At 48.3% G+C, this 6,435-nt stretch overlaps 1 long non-coding RNA gene across 1 annotated transcript; it reads right to left on the bottom strand.

Moving 5' to 3' along the window:
- Nucleotides 1–441: 441 nt before the first annotated feature.
- Nucleotides 442–5,673, bottom strand: LOC105707316 (uncharacterized). The gene is made up of 3 exons (XR_001105038.2): nucleotides 5,625–5,673; nucleotides 5,010–5,074; nucleotides 442–560 (listed from the first exon to the last, which is right to left on the bottom strand). It is a non-coding gene; the product is annotated as an uncharacterized LOC105707316 (long non-coding RNA).
- Between the last annotated feature and the right edge of the window lie 762 nt (nucleotides 5,674–6,435).

The raw sequence follows: 6,435 nt of genomic DNA, 5'->3' as shown, positions 1-6,435 counted from the left end.
TCTAAAAGGCTGGCTGCAGTTGGAACCTGCCCATTTCAGCTATCCGAAATGAGCTGGCTTTCCAGCCACGACGCCACAGTCTCCTTTAGTTTCCATGTCCCTGCAGATGGACAAGGAATCTTGGAATCCCTAGTAACAACAGACCCCTCCAGGGTCAGTGGGCAGATTCTGTGTGCCCACTGCTGAGAATGCACTCGGCATGCTGAATGGGAAATTTAGCACTGGGTTCTATTTTCCCACCGAAGTGGACATTCCACTGATGAATGCTCCTTCTGTGTGCATGGGTATCATAGCTATTGCTGTGTAACAAACCATCCTGCAACAGTGATTTGAAACAGTAAGCACTGATTATTGCTCACAAGCCTACATACGTCTGCAGTCAGCTGAAGGTTGAGAAGGCAGCATTTCTTACCTGGGCTGGTCTCACACAGGTCGGGGACTGGCAGGCTGTAAGAGGATCTATGATGTCCTCAAGCTGGGACAGGTGGACTCTCCTCCATTCTCTATTCTTCCAACTGAGAACGGCACTGTGCTGGGCCTGCTCTCAAGGTGGCAGGATTCTGAAAGAGTGAGAGCAGAAGTGAGCCAGGCCTCCTGAGGACCTGGCTCCAAACCATCCTTCCTGCCATGCCTGCTGGGTCCAAGGAGGGAACAAGACCAGCCTGGATTCAAGGACAGGAGAAACAGATTCCTTCTCTTCCATAGAGAAAACTGCAAAGCCACATTTTTTAAAAGTGGATATACGGAAGGGAATTATCAAGGCCATTTTTGGCCAACAATTTATGACAATATAGAAAGATGAAAAGCCACAGGGGCCCACTTTGCAGTCTATCACATTACAGGAATGAATTTGTAATTATATTAATGCCTTTTAGGGAGTGGGTGAATGAGTGAATGAATGAATGAATTTTAGCCCCTTAGACTTGGAGTTAAGCATCGTCCCCACCCCTGCATAGTACAGGACTTTAGCCAAGATGCCCGAGACGCTGTTTCTCTGTCACAGATTTCCATCACAATTGACAGTCCTTTGAGTCTGGGCTTTCCCACAGCCAGCAGGGTGAATTGAGGTCAGCAGGTATGAGGTCCAGACATTGTAACCCAATGCCAGCAAGATGCCGCAAACAGGAGAGCCCAGCAGCATAACAGGACTCCTCCCTGGGGCTTTGTAGCCCAGAAGTTGCTGAGCTTGAGAATACACAGTGATGTCCTTTTTTTAAAACAAGTGGCACCAATGAGCTAACAAGGGAATGTAGGATATAAATATGCATTGTACCTGGGAACATAATCCCAATGCTAGTCCCTGGAGGGACGCTGTCTTGAGTTGCCAAGCCAGCAGGTCAGGAACAGGGAGGGGCTCTGGATACGAGACACTTCTGTGCACTCTGCCTCTCCCTGAGACTCACAGCGTACAGTTTTTAGTTTGCACTCTTTCACACCTGACTTTTGAACAGGTGCCTCTGTGTCTTGGGTTAGAACTTGAAATGTCCCTTGTTCCCAATGTGGATGGAGGTTTTTAATCCTGAGGACACAAGTTGACTTCATCTAAAAGATACAATTTCTTAGTGCGCTGAGTGGCAGACCTCAGGGGCCCTGCAGCCACCATGCCCTCCTGTATGCTTGGAAGCAGGCTCTTCTGCTCACCCACTGTGATCTTTCACCCAGAGCCCAGCTCAGCATCTAATGGAATCCGACAGGGGACATCTCTCGGTTGCGTGTGTCACCGGCACCCCAACAGGTTCCTTAGGATTGACGCTGCTCTGAGTCTAGGCTGCTTATCTTTTTCCCTTCTAAAAAGCCAGCAGGGGGAGCAGCAAAGCCCCCAGCCTTGTGTTTATTTTTAACATGGGTCTCCTGCATACATTATACATAATGCCTTCAACCCCATGTTACTGTGATCAATTTGTTCTTCTCAGAAACGAGACCAAGGTTTAAAAAAAAATTAAAACCCTAAATGCTAAATAATTAACTCGAGGACATCTTCCAAGAAAAATACAAGAATTCAAAAGAGTAATCTTCCACTTGAACAATTTGGGCCTCTATTAATTATAACTTTTATTCTCTGTGATTAATGATTGCTAGGATGACATTTGGAAAAGAAAGTTAAGAATAACAAAAGGAAACTTGTTCTTGTGATAAGATGTAACCATGGAACAGGCTTTCCTGGGCAAGGGGCAGGACTTCATTTCAGGATCCTTTTAAAGCCAGGCCTACCAAAGCCTGGGAGAACATGCTAGAAGAAGCAATTGTCCTCCAGAGAGAGATTAGAAATGACCTAAATAGTTACTTATACCTCTGCTTTCTGAAGTAATTGACAGCTGTAATAATGGGGGTGACAACAGCAATAACAAATACCACACATGTTGAGAAGATTTAATTATTTTTAAAATAAATCATTGCTACCTGCTTAACAACCTGATAGAAGGAAACCATTGATAAGCAGGTAGGAATCGAGTTTCATGCTGAAAGCCTTTCTTCTATATTTCTTTTCCTTTTTTTTTTTTTTTTTGAGATGGAGCCTCGTTCTGTCACCCAGGCTGGATCGCAGCAATGTTAACTCACTGCAACCTCTGCCTACCAGGTTCAAGCAATTCTCTTACCTCAGCCTCCTGAGTAGCTAGGATTACAGGCACGTGCCACCATGCCTGGCTAATTTTTTGTATTTTTGGTAAAGACAGGGTTTCGCCATGTTGGCCAGGCTGGTCTCGAACTCCTGACCTCAAGTGATCTACCCACTTCGGCCTCCCAAAGTGCGGGGATTACAGGCGTGAGCCACCATGCCTGGCATCATATTTCTTATTTGAATATATTTTCTTTTTCTCTATGGCTACATTAATGCATAATATGGATCACCTGCTAAACCCATTGCCAAATGTACCACATAATTCAGATGACAGCCTATAATTTAGGAGGAAATCCTCCAGAGACACAATCTTCATTATCTGTTAGAACATGTTACCATTCCATGCCTTATCCAGAGTGATGAGGAACTGTTGGTATCTCAATGCCACTGAGAATGAAATGCACCAGATCTGGCATTTCAGGACAACCATTGCAAATAAACAACGATATTTACATGAGCACCCCAGAGTTCAGCTGCTCTAATCCCCACCCAGTTTCCTGGCAGGGTCTCCAGGCTTTGCCTGGTTTCGGAGGGTCCCTTGCTCTATGGCAGCCTGCTGAAAAGCCAAGACCCCAGGCAGGTCTCTGAAGGGTACATGACCCCACCAGCCCCTCCTGAGGGATTCACTTACTCAGGCATCACTCCTGCCCAGCCAGAAAAGGAACCAGGGACTGTGGAGACAGGAGCAGTCTTCAGGGCCATGGCTCGCTCAGAAGCATGGCTCACCTGCCGCCTAGCCCGGCCTTCCCAGGTTTAGCCTCTGCCGTTGCAGTCCAGGCTGCAGAAGGCTCCACGAAGGGCTCAGGATGTGCCCCTATCACACATAGCTCCTTCTACTCACCATCTGCAACCATCAGCCTGGGTCACTGAGCAGGGCCACTCCAATATGTCAAAGTGGAGGGGTATCCTCATTTTGGATCGCCTGCTAAACCTATCATGGCATATGCCATTTACTATGCCTGGCCAGTAAAGGCACCACCCCGTCCCTGGAAGGATTTCTACTCAGGGGCCCTGCTGTGTTTTCCTGGTTGAAGTCAGCCCAAACAGTCAGACCTAGCACTTTCTATTTCTTGCTTACACTTTAGCATGTATGTGTGCTCACGGTGATAGTGATGATGACAACAAGGAGGTGAGAGTAACCAGAGCACTCTCAGGACCTTGATCTCATTGTTCTCAGGCTTCTCTGCCCCCTTGTAACCAGGCAGCTGCAGAGAGAGGCACTTTCACCAAGCCCTGAATGCAAACGTGTATGTGTGGAATAACACTGAGAGAGTCGTTTGTGTTGGTTTTGCTTTAGTGGGATTCAAAGAATGAGAGGCGTTTATCCCTCTCCCATGCCAACAGGCCTTTGTAGTAGACATCTGAGCTCCTCAGTCTTGGGGAGTTCCTGGCATTTGCAGTTCAGAGCTTTAGCCAGAAGTTGCAAACGCACAGAAGATAGCCGTGCTTATACACACGTGCTCTCATTCACCAAAACACACCCCATATCGGAGGACCAGGACAATTCCGGAAGGCTGCTGCAGGAATCAAGTCAGGGAACGACTTATTCCAGGAGGAGAGATGAGTGATTTCCTCAAGACCAGAGAGCACGAAGGGATCACGGTGTCCATAAGTGGAATGGACTTGTGCCCCTCTCACTCCCACACACCACCCAGAGGTGGCTGACCCTCTGAAGGGTGCCATGTGTGGGTGTCCAGGAGATGGACACCAGGCCTGGAAGTTGGGAGCCTCTGCCAGGATCCTACTCAGCCCAGAAGCGGTGGGCACGCCCTTCCTCCTGTTCTCTCCTCAGCAGGGACCCTAAGGGTGTGGCAACCAGGGGCTCTGCCCCAGAACATCATGCTCCACCTGGGTTCTCTGGGATTTCTACAAGATCCCCAGGGAGGGGTGGGGCTAACCCAGAACCAATCTTGACTTCTTATCACTGGTACCTGGGAGCTCAGAGGCATATTTGATTTTCCTTTAGAACAAATGAAATGACAGGCATTGTTTCTGAATGTGGTAGAGAAATTAGGGGAGATATGATATTTATCATCTCCCACCTATGGAGTCTGAATCCGAGACCTGAATCCCAGCCAACACATCCCATTGCACAATGGCAGAGGACCTCGTCCTACTTCTAATTATTATTTAGAATCGATACTGTTTGGGCTTAGCAACCAATACCCCAAAATATGGCACCCCAACATGCTGAACTGTGAACTGAAGAAGCAGCTTCTGGGTCTCTCTGGCCTTCACCTTCCTCCTGTCTCTCAATCCTCTGTCTCTCCCAAAGCACAGGAGAAAGCTGCTCTCTGGAGTTCCCTCATCTGCCGTGTTGGTCTGTTTTCATGCTGCTGATAAAGACATACCGGAGACTGGGAAGTAAAAGAGGTTTAATTGAACTTACAGTTCCACATGACTGGGGAAGCCTCAGAATCGTGGTGAGGGCAAAAAGCACTTCTTACGTGGCGGCTGCAAGAGAAAATGAGGAAGATGCAAAAGCAGAAACTCCTGATAAACCCCTCAGCTCTCGTGAGACTTATTTACATCACGAGAACAGTATGGGGGAAACTGCCCCCGTGATTCAATTATCTCCCACCAGGTCCCTCCCACAACACCTGGGAATTGTACCCGGAAGTATGATTCAAGATGAGATTTGGAAGGAGGCTCAGAGCCACACCATATCACCTGCCTAAAGTCCAGAGCCAAAGAAGAAAGGTCCCTTCCGGTCCCTTCCCTGCGTCTCCTACCACGGGAAGAAAGACTGTAGTCTAACAGACTTGGGCGGAATTGTCACAAACAGTGGTCTGCTCTGTGGGCCCAACAGACTTTGTACCAGGTCATTGTATGTTCTTCAAGCCCACTGAATTCCCCTAAAAACCATTTACCACCCTCTAAAATCATCCACACTTCCCCATCTCCCTTTCTGCTAAGGGTATACAACCATCTGTACCCCTTTGTGAGGTGGACGTAGGATAATCCCTCTGTGACTCCCCCCATGTTTGTTAATAAATTTATATACCATTTCTCTGATTGATCTGCCTTTCGTGAGTTGATTTTTCTGTGAAGTTTCAGAGGATGAAGGGGAAGCTTTCTCTTGGCCACTACAGGAACCATGCAGCAGGTGAAAATTTGACTCCGCCTTCCCGACGCTGCTGCCTTCCCTCCTTCCTCCTCACTTCCTGTCCGTCCCCCTGGGTGGTTCTCAGCGGGGTCTGGGTGAGAGTGGCTGGAGAGGCCCTGTTCCAGCAAAATCAAGACAAACATTCTGGCTTGAACTCCAGTCCTTCCTGCCGAGTCTTGCCCAGAGTGGGCGCTCAGTGGCTACTGACTGATTTATTAGCCAATTTTTCTCTTTCCATCTTTAGAACCTAAATCAAGCTCCCCCCCGGCCCCCTCCAGAAGACTAGCCCAGCTCCACCTTTTCGTTGTTGCATCTGCGTGTCCGAGCCCCCAAGTTCCTTGCTGGGCTACCTAGGCTGCACTGACTGACAGCTGCTCTCATTCCAGTTGATAGGAACATTTCTAGGTATTCTTGCCATGGTTTGTTATTTGTTGCTTGTTTGCTCCAGAAGGGCAAGAACCTGTCTTCTAGTCCGCTAGCATCTCCAGCTGACGCCAGTTTAAATGCAGGGTCTAAAGTCCCAGGGCCACTTTAGGCACGGCAGCCCCCTTGCAAGAACAGGCACCTGGAGCCTGGAGCGAAACCCTCACTGACTCCTTCTCGTGCCCTCCTCAGTCCATCTGACTTTCCACCTGCTGTGACAGCCAAGGTTAGACCATCTCCTGGTCCAGGTTTGAGAGGAGTTTGTGAAATCAAAAGTGCCTTAAAT

Source organism: Aotus nancymaae, unplaced genomic scaffold (genome assembly GCF_030222135.1).
Source record: "Aotus nancymaae isolate 86718 unplaced genomic scaffold, 86718_ANA_hifiasm-v0.15.2.pri h1tg000011l, whole genome shotgun sequence".
Classification (NCBI taxonomy): Eukaryota; Metazoa; Chordata; class Mammalia; order Primates; family Aotidae; genus Aotus; species Aotus nancymaae.
This window is presented reverse-complemented; position numbering and strand designations above follow the sequence as displayed.